The sequence below is a fragment of the Papilio polytes genome, unplaced genomic scaffold (genome assembly GCF_000836215.1).
Source record: "Papilio polytes unplaced genomic scaffold, Ppol_1.0 DF823399.1, whole genome shotgun sequence".
NCBI lineage: Eukaryota > Metazoa > Arthropoda > Insecta > Lepidoptera > Papilionidae > Papilio > Papilio polytes.
This window is the reverse complement of record NW_013525805.1, coordinates 2,081,538-2,097,024: the sequence shown is the minus strand read 5'-3', so window position 1 is coordinate 2,097,024 and position 15,487 is coordinate 2,081,538. Positions and strand designations below refer to the sequence as shown.

The following is a 15,487-nucleotide window of genomic DNA, read 5'->3' as shown; positions in this document are numbered from 1 at the left end:
ATTGAATTTTATTGCCTTTTCTTAAAGTTCAAATTTGTATATACGATTAGTAATGGTGCTAGTATTTCAGCTAGACATCGGTCAAAGAATCGTGATCAGCCCGTCCCCGGCACCTGACGTCCACTTGTATTTAATGTAACCTCAATGCATCGTACAAAAACACGAGTTTCAACATTTCGAGACTGCCACAAATACCCATTTCCTATCCAAGATTGGTAAATTAACTGTCATATTTTGTTACCAGGTGTACAATAGTAACTGATTGTCAGCCAACCCTGCAGTCTATTACCTAGCTTAAATACTAGCTTGCAAGAAACTGATCGAAATTTCCCAGTTCAATAAACAACCTTTTCTTTCTTGATACAATTTAAATTAATGATAACAGCAAACAGAAAAGAATACGTTTTAGGTAAGTAGCATATTTGAAAATAACAATCTTTATGAGATTAAGATTCAACGAGAAAGTTAGATTTAATTATAATATAACGTATCGGCGCAATTGCACAGTTTAATACTTTTTTTATTGAAAGTTTTAGTAGATATTTGTTAATTTACTAACATTTCGTTTAACCATTTACCAACTAAGCTCTAGGCTTGTGCTATCACGACAATAGTCAATGGCGGGATTTGATCTCGACCACAAGACCGGTAGTCCGTACCCGAAACCATGAGGCTATTGGTGACTTCTTTAATCAGAAAGAGAAATCATTACAACAATTAAATAAGCTTAGAATCAATGTGATTAACAACTTTTAGTCAACATCTAAACAAGTTTGAGTAATATAAAGTATTTAGTAACTTATATGTAACATAGAGATGTTTTAAGAAAAATATAGTTCCATCTATAAAACCATTGTCCACACATCCAAAGAAATCTCCCACGAGCACGTAATGGCACCCATCTGCAAACTGGACATTCGATATATCTAAATCAAGCAAATATAACCCATAAACAGTAGTATTTAAAGGTTAAAGTTCTATATATGTGCAGTCATTCAGTACACTACATTTTTCTTTCATAGCGCACAGCTCGCTCGTGACTACCCTGACAGCTACTTTTTACCTTCCCCCTGTTCGTTTTGCGTGCATTGCTCTCTTTGTCTACTCTTATTTACGTCCCGACTCCACATTCGCGATCATGAGACCCGCGTAATGACCTACGATAAGTTGCACCGCAGATGCGCAAATAGGTAAAATGTTATGCTTATAGCTCATGGTACATGTATTGATTATAAAAAATAGTACTTAGATAAAGCTTTTTGTAGCCAAATTGATCTATGGTATAGTAATCACAATAAACTCTAATGACGTATTAAAACAGAGATTTTTTGACTGATAGGAGGATTGCGTAAAGGACGTAAAGCATCGTCAAAAAAATCCAGTTTCTAATCTCTAGTGTAATCTAAGTTTGAAAAGATAAAACAAAATGTATTATGCACAGAAGTAGTAAAATTTGGCGTAGGCATAAAGCTGAAACGATTCTGGTAAAAGCTTAATCTATGGCAATAATAAGCCCTTGTCTCTGGTCCACGATGCGGAATGCCATGGGAACGGGTGCGTTGAGACGCGGCGCTAGTGTAGTACGTGTCACGAAATTATTAACCCTACGACTCACTATTACCTTATTAAGTCGAACGCAGCCTCTGTTTAGTAAAGGAATGTTAAACGCTGTTGGAAAAAATTAGCTACAATATGGAGATTGCACTATTTTAAATTATCAGTTGCAGAATAAATGATTTTGTTCGAAACTACTTTTATATTTTTAATTTGTGGTAGAAACAATTGAAGGTAGCAATTGATGCTTAATTTTAGTGCGTGCGAGATACATTTTATTTGAGTGGCATGCGATGCACCGACGTATGATTACATTGATTTTCAGAACCTAAGTAGTTTAAGTTATAATATATGGGAGTTGCTTCGCGATGATTCGATTAGGTCACGTGGGGGGGGGAGGCATTAATATACATATTTGAAGTATCTATTTCACATCTTTCAAACCTCTGTTACACATGATTACACGATTTTTTTTGCGTAAAGCAATTATAAACGTCACAGGGACAATTTTATTTTTACATTAATGCATTATTTGTTTGTGTCTCAAAAGGAAGGAAAGAATGGCAGAGGAGTCAAATAGCTTAATGGAATATTCGTATTTTTATAATAAATGTATATGACAATAAGGCAATACTTTTACTAAAGAGTAGACTACCTTTCGCCCTACTCCATCCGTGTGTAGAACAAACAAAAGTCAGTAGCCTATGTATTCTTCCAGACTATGCTCTACATCCATGGCAAATTTCACGATCCGTTTAGCAGTTTAGGCGGCAAAATTCCAACAAATATCCATTCATCTAAACTTTCGCATTTGTAGTATTAGTAACAAATCAGATTGAATTATGGACTTATTCAGTACATAAGGGAAAAATGCGGGTGTTTGTAAAAAAGTATTACCTTAAATATTTATAGGGATTATGTTCGAGTGTATACAACTAGCAAGTGACAGAGAACAGTGACAAGGCTCAGGGTGAGTGAGGAAGTGCAGCGCAGGGACAGCGGCACGTGAAAGTGATTAGTGCACAGGGCCCGCCTTGTCGCACACAACGAACCCTTGTGTGCAATGGTAGGACCGGGCTAAATGATACATTTTCATATGAGCATTTTTTTTATTAGAAATTTATAACGCAATTGATATACCGCGTATTTTGAATAATATTGCCTTTTATGCTATCTTAAGATATAGTAATATTAAAAACAATTTATGGCCACAGACCTAAAAAATTTTTTTTTTTATGTCTTATATTAATTTTACTTTAAGAATATGGTCATTTTTTAAAAGCTACTTTAACTAAATTGTAAAATTTTAATAGCTGATTGTTTAAATACCTTTATTTTTCATTTCGATACTAACGATTGCTCGGGTCTTTATCTGCGCGGATATTAAATTGTCAAAAATATAGCCTATGTTACTCACTGATATCGTAGCTAATTATTATTGAAAGATTTTTTAAAATAATCCCAGTAGGTTTTGAGTTACTTCTATACATACAAAAATACAAATCTTTCCTCTTTGTAGTATTAATAAGTTTTTCGATTTAAACTTTAAAATTATTAGCTTACCATTTGGGCCGAACATCCTCAGAGCGGGCGGCGATGTCGCGTGCGATCGAATTTCACCTCAACAACGAACCCTTTGTACATCACACCAGAGCTAAGAACAAAAAGAAATAAACACAATGTGTTAGCGGCACTTCGCGATGCAATTCCAACAGGCACCGACGTCTAATTAAATAGACCAGTATACGAGACCTCTGTTTAATTGTGAATTACTGTTGAATGATCGCGTTGTCTGCACAACGGAGGGTCTTGTTACCCTGGTCGGTGCGGAGTGCCAAATTTTGTGAAACCTCCGGTAATTGCAAGACAATGCGATGCGAGTCATGAACGTTTGGCGCGGTATTGTGAAGGGACACAACGAGGTCAGAAGAGTCATTCCGATTAGACAAGTGGTACGAGTTAGTTCGCACTTCTTACGAGATGTGTAACCGCTTTTGTTGAGTCATGGACTATCACAGTCGCTTCTGTTTTCTGACCGTTTATTATTGACACTTGTAAAAAGGATTCAGTCAATCTACACTAATGTAATAAATCATAGTATAATTGCTTAGACTATATGTTTTCCCACTATTAAATTTAGTGAGTAAATTACTTAGAAATAACGGGAAAGTAACAAAAAGTACTAGCTGACAACATCAAGGAAGGTTGCCATGGTAACGCTAAATGTTATCCAATGTCAAAGGTCTTCGTTGTCATTTGTGCATTTGAATATTAACATTTTCAATTGAGAATTTCACATTCAAACAATAAAGTCTTTACAATTTTATGCGGTTGAAGCCGCACGGGAACAATTTGTCTCTAAAGTGACTTTTATTTTAATTTTATTTCCAACATGAAACAGTCATGTTGAAATTTCAAACGTAATAACGATCGATATTTGTATACTTTTACACAGACACAGTAATAGCCCAATTAAATACATCTAATTGGACAAACAAGCAGGAAACCGATTTATATAAAAGTTTGTGCAAACCACTCGTATCGATATGCGATTGTGTAATTATCTCGACAAAAACCGACAATTTCACGAACAACCCTCGAGGTGAAAAAAGATTAACAAAAAGCCTGCACGAATGAAGCGTGAAATATGGCTGACGTAAAAAAAACGGCACTGCGCAAGTGAACAACCCTATTCAATACCATCATAAAAATATGATTGACATATTCCTTAATATGACATCTTTTCGAGCGGTGATATTTTTTTGTCTCCCAACCCGTGTGTAGCAATCCTAACTTTACTCACCTTCAATCAAAATTAAACCTTAATGCAAAGACATACGATTGAATTTTCTGTTTCATGTTATTGCGTTCAAGGTTTAAAATCATTGATGTAATTCAGAAAGGAGATATTAATAGCGTAATCCAATTACTTGTTCTTTGTCATATTTCGGATGTGGATTATGTTTCTATAGATCCTCCATTTTCTATGTCTATGTACGAACGATAGCTATTGAAGTTCTTTGTCCCTTTATGGCTATCGTAATGACACACACACAAACACCGCCTTTTACCTTTAGTAATACATGTTTTTTTCTTTATTTATTCTATTTCTTAAATCAACTAAACATCTAGGGATATACGAAAAAAAGTTTACTTGAAGAAAATGCTTCTGGAATCGACTGGAATAATAATCTTGTTTGAAGTAGAAATATCAATAGCAATACTTTTTAAAGTTTGAATTCAATGTAAGAACTTTTCACACACATTTACAATCCTAATAATTATTATAACAAAAATAGTAATAAACACAGACAATGTTACACAGTAACACTGTAACTTTCGATGAAAGAATTTTTAAAATCTACCTAATAATTTTCTAAATTAATCCTTACATACAATAGCATTATTTCCTTTTTATAACATTACTAGTTTTTGCCCGAGACACATTAAATTAACACGACATGTTAAAACTCTCGAAATAAAAAAAAGAAAACTAAATACGTAACCTATGTGTTTTTCCAGACAAACTATAATCTGTGCAGAACATTTACATGGATTGAGCCGTTCCGGAGATATCATCTAACGGCTCCTTATTTTCACATTAATAAGTAAAAAGCTAAATATAGTATAAAGTATAGATATCATTATCAACAGTCCTCATCAAAATCGAACAAAGAAATTCGGTACAAACGTAATATAAACACGTCAGTCATCTGTCGTCACGTCGACAAAATTCTAAGAAATATCGGCGGTTCACAGCATAGATAAAACGTTCTGAGAACGACAGGACCGTGTCTCTATGTCTCTAGACTACAGGGTTATCAGCTGTCATAGTCATGTTAAAATTAGTCTACCCAGATATAATGTAAAGTTAGTACAATATAATTTAAAAGCTCATTACAAGCTTTTAAAGTGTATTATTGTTGTGCGATTCTTGAATTGTTAATAACACGGTTAATGTAGACCTAAATTATGTTTTATTTTATTCTATTAATCATAATAATCATACTAATATTATATGAGTTATTATTACATGTTGAGTCATCGGATTCCGCAGCCGGTGGTGCTCTATTTTTTATATAATATATTTTATTTTAATTTTTATATTCTTGTAAAATGTATTATATAGAGAGTAAGAAATAAAGATATATGGATCATACTAATATTATAAATGTGAAAGTTTAGATGGATGTATGGATGTTTGTTAGACTTTGTAGCCTAAACGGCTGAACGGATTTCAATGAAATTTGGTAGAGATGTAGAGGATAGCCTAGAAGAACACATAGGCTACTCACTTTTGTTTTTTTTTTAATTCCACGCGGACAGAGTCGCGGGCGAAAGCTAGAGATTCCATAAATAAATAAATAATATTGAAATATGTTTTGCTATCAAACCGGTCTTTACAATCTTAATTACGTAATAATTGTTTATCTGTAACTAGCTTTTGCTCGCGACATAGCCCGCGTAAATTTTTTCTATAAAAAAAACATATCCTATGTTACAGATAACGTAGCTTTTTAACTGTGAAAGGATTTTTGAAATTCGCCCAGTAGTTTTTGAGTTATTTCGATACATACAAAAACCCAAAAAGATAAATAATAAACTTATGGAAAATTCAATAACTTAATAAAACATAAATACAATAATTCTAATTTCTAGACTAAGTTTAAGTAAACTTATTCTTTTCCTAGCAGCTTTATGAATTAGTCTTTGCACTCGTGTTTCATATTTAAAAAGACAAAAAAAGCTTACAAAATAAACAACATAAAGTACAATGTGAAAAATTAATTAAAAAAATACTGAAGTAAAACATTCGATGTGAAGATTCCGAGATAATGTCATAACCGCCTTTTTCATTTCACACATTGTGATTAAAATTAATTAAATATATAATTGTCTTCTCTTATCCGCAATGATATAATTAGCTAATTGGTTACAGCAAAGTTTACGACGATCGGTCATCGCTAAAACAAAATCATAATTAGCTATAAATCCGAGCGTGGCGACCGTCGATCGATTCTCTCGATACAGTACGAGTATCGATTTTATTAGCATGTGTGTGTGGATACTCCCATGTGTGCGTTGCCACGGATAACAGATTGTGCAAGTGTGGGTACGTTCATGGATATCAGATTGCGCATGTATTGGTAACCTCACGGACAACAGATTTATTGTTAATGGTGTCCTGAACATAATTAAAATGGTTGATGTTTCGCCCTGCCCGGTGCAACCGTCCTCTCTCGCCCCTTACATAGAGTATTGAATCTTCAGAGTCATCGACAAAACGAAGCTTTGTAGGTTCATTAAAAAACAAGCTTTCAGTGTAATAACATAGAAATGTTAATAAGATGCCAATTTCAAAAAGTTATAATTATTTTTGAGAAAAATATAAATAATGTGAGAATTGTGATTAGATTTAATAAATACAATAATCTTAAATTAAGAAACTGAATGAAAAATAAATATTTAAGGTATTCCAGGACTATGTACAGTAAACTTTAATTTTTATAACACAAGAATACCAAGTAAAATTATGTAAGTGTAACCTCTGTCTTTCTTTACTCTGTGTCCATAGTGTTATAGATAAGTTGTAAGGATAAGGCGCTGGCCTCGTGCGATATGTTACCTGTGGCGCCATCTGCCGGCCACATGCAATAAACTATCCTATTGTTTTGTTACCATCATTACAATATTAAAAAATATTACTGGCAACCTATAATCATATCATAAAAACTTTTTGGTTAAACTCGACGAATTAAAAAAAATATGTTTATTACTTTGCTAGCTTTTGCCTACGTCTCCGTCCACGCGCAATTATAAAAATATTTGCTAGGTAGCCTATGTGATCTTCCAGACTACTCAATATCTATTGTAAATTCTATACACATAAGAGAAAGAGGCCTCCTCATAACTTCTTCGTATATAAGCTTTGTACTTAAGTGCAAATTTAAATTTGTTTGAGCTTTTATTACCTCCTTAAGGTATTCTGTGACTTGTTCATGAAAATACTGCCCACTTCTTTCTTCTACCTTGTTAGTAACAATTTAAGAAACGTTAAAGTTAATTGGTCTTTAATTTGAAATATCTTATTAGAACATAACCTTTTGCTTGCCGCCTAAACTGACCAAAACATTGTCAACTTCTCAGAAAAACTAATGACGCTTAAGGGGCAAGGGATGCGAGGGGTTACCTCATCTCGATTAATCAAAACTCCACGTCGCCGAAGTTAATTATTAGACACGAGTTTATTTAATTTATTTCAACGTCCAATACGTTATGGGACGTACCGAAATATCGGTTGGTACCACGCCCCGCCATTACGTACCAGGAGAACCGACCGCTAGGGTTGTCACAAACTCTGATACACATCTAATCAATTTATTATATATTAGGTGTTGCTCGCGACTTCGCCTGCGTAAAATTAAATATAGCCTATGATACTCACAGATTAAGTACCTTTCTAACTATGAAAGAATTTGAAAAAAAATTGAAAATCGGCAAAGTAGTTTTTGAATTATTTCAATACATACAAAAATACAAATCTTTCCTCTTTATAATATTAATATAGATAAGTATTATTTGGAACTAGTTCGAATAGAAATCATATTAAATATCGCTTTTTTTGTTACTCCACAAGCCTTAATTCATAATTAAATTTTATTATTTAAAGATAGGAAATTAATATGTAATGCAAACAAAATACAATCATTCTGAAGGTATAACGTTGGTTTAACTACGATAGTTATGTCAATTCTGAATTAAGTCTGGAATAACTTTATTGCAGTGGACATTATTAATTTCTTCTCGGTTGACAACCCTGTGTAGTGGGAGACGGGTCGTTTGCTAGTCGTATATCATGCAGAGAAGATTACCACGGCACTTATTACGCGTTTAAACAAAAGCAAAGGTTAAATCTCGAGGTCGCTTCGCCGAGACTTGCGTACCCGTGTTCGATTTTACTTTACAACGGTCAACGTTAACGAAATATAAAAACGTATCATAGTTTATGCATATTACTTATGACGTTAAATATTAAATGCCGAAGGTGTCATATAAACCAAGTTTTTTTCAGATAGGAATTAAAACACAATAAAAACTTCATCATCATCCACTTGCCCTTATCCCTTACGGAGGGTCGGCGCAGTATGTGCTGCTCTTCCATACATCTCTATCTGCCGTCATATCTGAATCCACTTCTTTCTTAAGCACATCACACAATCCATACATACTTTTTAGGTCTTCCTCTAACCTTTTGCTTCTCAACTTCTCCACCTGGCGCTACTTTCAAACTTCCTCTAATATACACATTCTTAACTAAAACACTATAAAAATATGAAATCATGAAAATTGAATGTGAATGGCTACAAAGGTAGAGGAATACAAAGAAAGTTTGGACGGATTAAGACGTTAGAAGATATTTGTAAGAAGGGAGTCATTTCAGATATGACACTTCGTAAGGACAAGATAGGAAGAGAAGGGCAAGTAAAATTGTATCTGGAGAAATTCAGATCAACTTTTTTATTCAAGCTTAGATCCGTCCCCTAGACTGACTTTAATTTACAAGCACTTGACGTAAATTGTTTCCATACATTCTTGACTTTTCGTTTAGTGATAGCGATAATCGAAACTTTGTTTAAACTGAACAACAAAGTATTACCACATAATCTTACTTCTTACTCGTATTATAAATACGAAAGTTTAGATGGATGGATGTTTGTTAGCGTTTGTAGTCTAAACGGCTAAACGAATCTCGATGAAATTTGACATAGACGTAGAGGATAGTCTGGAAGAATATATAGTATACTCACTTTTGTTTTTTTAAATCCACGCGGACGAAGTCGCGGGCGAAAGCTAATCAGATAAAAAAACAAAAACACCATTACTATAACCGAATTTACAAATCGTATAACAATCATCATTTTTCAATCGGTTTTTATCGGGCAACAATTAATAATTCGTAAAAATCATTAACGGCCGAGACAACGGCACAAAAGTCGCCGTCCTTTGTAACATGTCGGGAGAATTAAAAAAAGAGGTCGGGAGAAAAAAGGTTTTAAAAGGAGCGGTGGCGTCCCGCGGGGCGCGGCGAGTCCTCGCGGCCGGGATAAACCAACATGGGACGTGTCGACACAGAGCCCGCTGTTGTTGCCTTATTATTGTTAATGTTACGAGTACCTTTAATACTACATACAACGATATACCTAAACCACTCTAAAGCCATTTAATAATACTAAAAACGATTGCCGTGTTCCACAAAAACCTCCAAAAAAACCACCACAAATTGACACTAACTGTTTCTCTAAAAGATTTAGTTACATGTAAACCAACCTGCAAGGAGCCCATACTGGCTCATGTAGGCCTAGTAAGTCTTAACTTTGTTAAGTCCGAACTCTTCAGAGGGCACATATGTATAGCGTACGTAGGTTCCAAGTGATGGACACTACGAATATAGTCTACGAAAGAGAGATATGCTTGTAAACATTTGAAATATAATTTGTCAGCCCTAACAATAAAGGCCACTACACACTATTGGCCGCATATAAATATACAGAATCTCCTCCTGTCGGTTTGTAAAATAAGTTCAGTTTGTACACCACCCGTCGCTTTATTGGTCATGGTGACAACCGTTATGTTAAAATTTAACTAAGTTTTTACGATCAATTATATCGAAGTAAAACTAATGGATAATTCAAAGAATTTATTACAGAATTAAAATTAACTTATTGTAAAATAAGATTTATAAAACGATATTAATTTAAATTTAAAGAGTTTGAGAATGTATTGTCTTACTAATATTATAAATGCGAAAGTTTAGATGGATGGATGTTTGTTAGAGTTTGTAGCCTAAATGGATGAACCGATTTCGATGAAATTAGGCATGGATGTAGAGGATAGTCTGGAACACATAGGCTACTTACTTTTTTTAATCCCACGCGAAAAGAGTCGCGAGCGAAAGCTAGTAATGCATACAATTAATTCGTCTTGCTTTAACATAACGCATTTATTATGTCTCTTTTCTCAATTAAAATCTGATATCAAAACATGTTGCATGTCAATGTTTTAGTAGTGCAAACTCACAGAAGAAAGACGTAAAAAGCTTTCGTAAGTCTGTACCGAGGGTCCTTCTTGTGTTAATGTTATTTTGTCACGACATTGGACGCAACGATAATTTACTAACGACAATATAATCAAACTAAGAGTGTTCTGTGACACTCCTTTCGAGTTATTGGATTTATTGCTTACTAGCTATAGCCCAAGACTTCGTCCGAAATTTAAAAAAATACGGTAATGTGATATTCCAGATAGTTCTTTTACATCATTACTAAATTACATCCAGAACCGTACAATCGTTGCGGTGTTACGTAGTAACAAACATCCATCCATCCAAAACTTTCGCATTTATACCAATGGTGTGATGTGACTTAAGATAATTTGATTCAAATATTATGATTTAATAAAAACAACAATTTGTAAGAAATTTAGGAGATAACCTCAAAATAAGAGTGAAAAATATTTAAACATTGCAAAATTATCACAAAATAAACTTTACCTAAAATTGCATTATTGTTACCCTTCTATTTGTTATCTCTGTTTTTTTAGAGTTCGAAAAGGATGGAAATAATAATTTTATACAACTACTTTAACAATTCCACAGTTACAATAATTTGTCTTCAATTCACAATATAAGTATGATACAGACTATGAGCGGGCGCACACCTTTGACTAAAATATCGCACAACAGTTGTGCGATTGTCGACTGTTTCGCAGCCCATTCAACAGTTCAGTTGCATAGTTACAAGTAAAGATCGAGTACTGTGCGCACCTCCATATAAATTCATAGGAATCAACGCTAGACTAAACAGTTACGATAGTTTAGTTACAGATGTGCGTGCTTTTAACGTATAATCAACAAGCACGCTGTCAATTGACCTGTCAGCCCAGTAGCCCATTTCGATAAGATTCAGAAACCCAGCAATGAATAGTAGATAACAACCAACAATTGAATTGTAGAAATGCGACCCGACAATTAAATAACACTTCGTTTAATAACACACTAATTGCTTAAAAGCCTTAACTGGATGAAAGATAAAAGAATCAGTAGACTGATATGCTAACACTTTCAATGCTTACGTGGCATTGAACGTGTTAATTCTATGAAGAAATAAACTAGGTAACTATATTTAACATAAACTAAGGATATTTTTAAATTGATATAATTTTTATTATTTAATTACCATAAAATTAAACTTTACGAGACAAGATTTCATTTTGATTACGTTATGATAAATGGATCTTGCAGACACCTAAAATAATTCACTACCACACAAAGATGTGAGAGGTTATTCCGAAAATTGTCCAGCTTCCAAGTAGACTTTCAAGATTTTGATTGGACATAAATATGTCACTATTCAACTTAATGTAACAAAAAAATAAACGTTAAATATGCATCATGAAGAACATAAAATTATGTTTAAAACAATACAGTGACATCTCCGTTAAAAAACTTCAAATCGAGCAAATTAGTCGACTATTCCCAGATCCTACGATACGGACACGCAATAAACTATATAACTCTGCCGACCGCCTATAGAATTGGTAACGTTAAAAAAACATCGTCACCTGTCGTGTCATTTGGTCCTAACAACGAGCCGCCAAAGAAAACATGGCATTAGAAAAAATAAATATAACATCGTCGAAAACTGACCGAACTAACGTCAATTCGCCTACGGAACCCTATGTCAAATAGAATACAACTCACGTCAAACAAAATTCAACCCTATACCCTAAAGATAAACATCAAATCCGATTGCATTTAAAGTCAATACAAATTTGGATAACGTTACTTAAATTTCGACTTTATAGTTTACTATCAGAGTTGATATTCCTCTGGATGGTAGAGCATTGTTTTAATTTTCTGTAAAAGACATTTTTTTTACGGTTTAATCGTTTTGACTGAGTAGAATTTACGACGTGATACTTTACTATGGGCGATATAAAACGTTGGGCCGACTTCATTAGTAGTGTTTTTGTTGCGATAGTTTTGCATTGTATGATAATGGGGTCCGTAACGTTGATGAAACCTTCCGAATTTATGGGACAAATGTTACTTTAGCGGTTTAACAATGACAGTTAATTTGGTCTAGTATTATAAATAGTTATTATAAATGTATGAAAATTTTAAAACTAATAATTATGTTCTGTATAAAGCCGAAAATGAAAAATTATTAAAATATTTGAATTTGGCTCACGAGATTACCGCCATGTGGCGTATGAAATCGACTACCATTATTCCGATAGTCGTTTCGGTACACGGGCTGATAGCGAAGAGCTTCGACCAACACCTCAAGATGCTCTCGCTAGACAGTTGGATTAAGGGCCCGATTCAAAAGGCGGTTATTTTAGAAACTGCATGAATAGTGAGGAGGTTCCTGTCTCTGCAGCCCTGACCACTGGTTGCTTGAGTCATCGGATTCCATAGCCGGTGGTGCTCTATTTTTTATATGATGTATTTTATTTTATTTTTATATCAAATCTTGTAAAATGTACTATATAAAGAATAAGAAATAAACATATATGGTGGCACATAAAATGTTCTGTATTATAATTTTGCACTGGATGTATTTTCTGTCTTTGTATATTCATTTATTATAAACGACTTCGACTGCGTGATATTAAAATATATAGGCTATATTACTTAGCGATTACGTAGCTTTTTAATGGTGAAAGAATTTTTTAAAACGGCCTTTTAGTTTTTCAATTATTTTAATACATACAAAAATACAAAGCTCTCCTCTTTATAATAATAGCATAGATTAAGCAGCATAACTTACTCCACTAATAATATTAGCCAAGAAATAAAAGGTAAATCTTATTATCATACATAAAAATTGCAAATTTGACCCTATTCAAGATAAAACAAAAATATCGCTAGCAACATTCTTAAAAGCTAAGTTATACCAAGTCTATTACTAACTATTAACGCTAACATAATAATCAAATATTCAAACATATTAAAACATTTAAATCCAAAAGCAACAAACAATAGTTTCCACCGCACTAACTTACGTAAAGCGAAATATTCTCGACTATTAAAGTTACATTAAGCGGAACAAAACCTTATTATAACGTCATTCGAATAACTAACACCATTGTCCATACAAACGCCATGCAATCTTAAATCCCATACACGCAAATAAACTACACAATAACCCATGCATAAAAGATAAGAGCTGACGTCACAGTACCTTCTAGAACATAGAAAATGAAACTAAACATTACCCTAGTAAACCCACTCAAAGCCATATATCGTGTAGTTCCTAGAAAATATAAAGTGACTTAAATTGGTTCGTCATATGAATACAGCCAGTACCAGTTTCAGCGCCTAGGAGAGTACGGCGTCCCCTTTTTAAAAACTTTAAAGGAGGGGTAAGCATGGTTACATGCGATTGTAATTCACAGACTCGTAGTGCTATTTAGTCGCCCAATGCGCCCTACCCTAATAAGGGCCTAATACTCAATGTATCAGGATATTTGGTTGATAAGTTGATATTAAAATAAAATGGCTCTAAACTCTAATAGCAAGAGTATTTGTAGTTCAGATAAAATGCGACTTCCAAAATACTTGGAGCAACTAGGACACAAGCAACAAAACATAAGAATTAAAAGGATTACATTAATCTCCTATTGCAAGTGGCAATTCCTGTACCAGATTCCGACAAGACAAATTCACGCTCCTATCTTCGTTGGTGGGCTTCACTGACAATGGATATAAGGGGATTTTCTGCGTGCAAATGCCGACAAAAGAAGATCCTTGTGGCTAACAATAACACAAAGGGATTGGTGACATCCACTTCTGTCATCTCATTATAGAAAATTGTCCGGTGGCGCTAACGTATTGTCCCTTTTGAAACTGTTAGCTAAAAGTCATTTTGCACCCATTTCAAATTTCACGGTCTGTTAGTTGGTTTTGATTAGTTTGAGAAAAAAAGGTTTAGAGTCATCGATATGAATAATTTTTACATTTAAGTAATGGTTTTATGAAAGTGTTTGAAAATGAAGACATAGCGACTTCTTTAATTACAAATATACTATTTGATATTATATGAACAAGATAATAATGTAAGAAAGCAACTACAACAAGTCTTGTATGTTTCTATCCGACTTCACCTTTGACCCAATAAATTTCAATTTATCACACATAAAGACCAAAAATAACCGAGAGATTAATTGAATATTTAAAATTGTTACGATTACTATAAAAAGAGGTTTAAAAATAGTCGTTCTATGGATTTTCTTACACTTAAATATATAGCAGAATTAAATATAAATTTTATGGTTTTATTCACGCATTATTTGATTATTTAATTAATATCGTGGAGTTTAATTTAAGATAGCATAGCAAGCTTTTTAATTACATCGTATGTTACAAAAGCGTAAAACGCTAGACATTAGCTTAACGTTGCGTCGCGGTTTTCTCGCCACCTAAGCTCATCCGAATCCCTAAAAAGCTCTCGTGGTGACACCTCCTGCCCCCCTCTCCCTCCCACATAGACCCGTCTTTCTCGCACGCCACCGCTACTCTTCGAATAACGACACAATGCGACACAAACCTACCAACAGAACATGCAGCAAGCGACTTCAAATGTACATTCAATTCTCACCTTTACCACTCCGACATAAAGGTGCTGCTCTAAATTAAGCGACACATTAGAGGACATCTATTGTACGAACATAAAAGTCATATCTACACACATGTGAGTATTTTTATGAACTTTAACGTCTAGAGAATAAAGATGAGAATACGATGGTAAAAGAAATCGATGCTGTAAAGACACAGTTTTTAAATGTCACGTAGTGTAGTCGTCTCTTTTCTCCGGAGTCCTGTCGCTGGCTCCTTGCATCCTTCAGCTTCACCCCGCGTATCTTTCATCCC

General features: G+C 33.9%; 1 long non-coding RNA gene across 1 annotated transcript in view; it reads right to left on the bottom strand.

Moving 5' to 3' along the window:
- LOC106104911 overlaps positions 1 to 3,616 on the bottom strand; it is a 40,125-nt gene extending 36,509 nt beyond the window's left edge. Inside the window, exons 1-2 of the long non-coding RNA XR_001225700.1 lie at positions 3,525 to 3,616; positions 3,118 to 3,208 (exon numbers count right to left, since the gene is read on the bottom strand). This is a non-coding gene — a long non-coding RNA (uncharacterized LOC106104911). The remainder of the gene's footprint in view (positions 1 to 3,117; positions 3,209 to 3,524) is intronic.
- Positions 3,617 to 15,487: the final 11,871 nt, after the last annotated feature.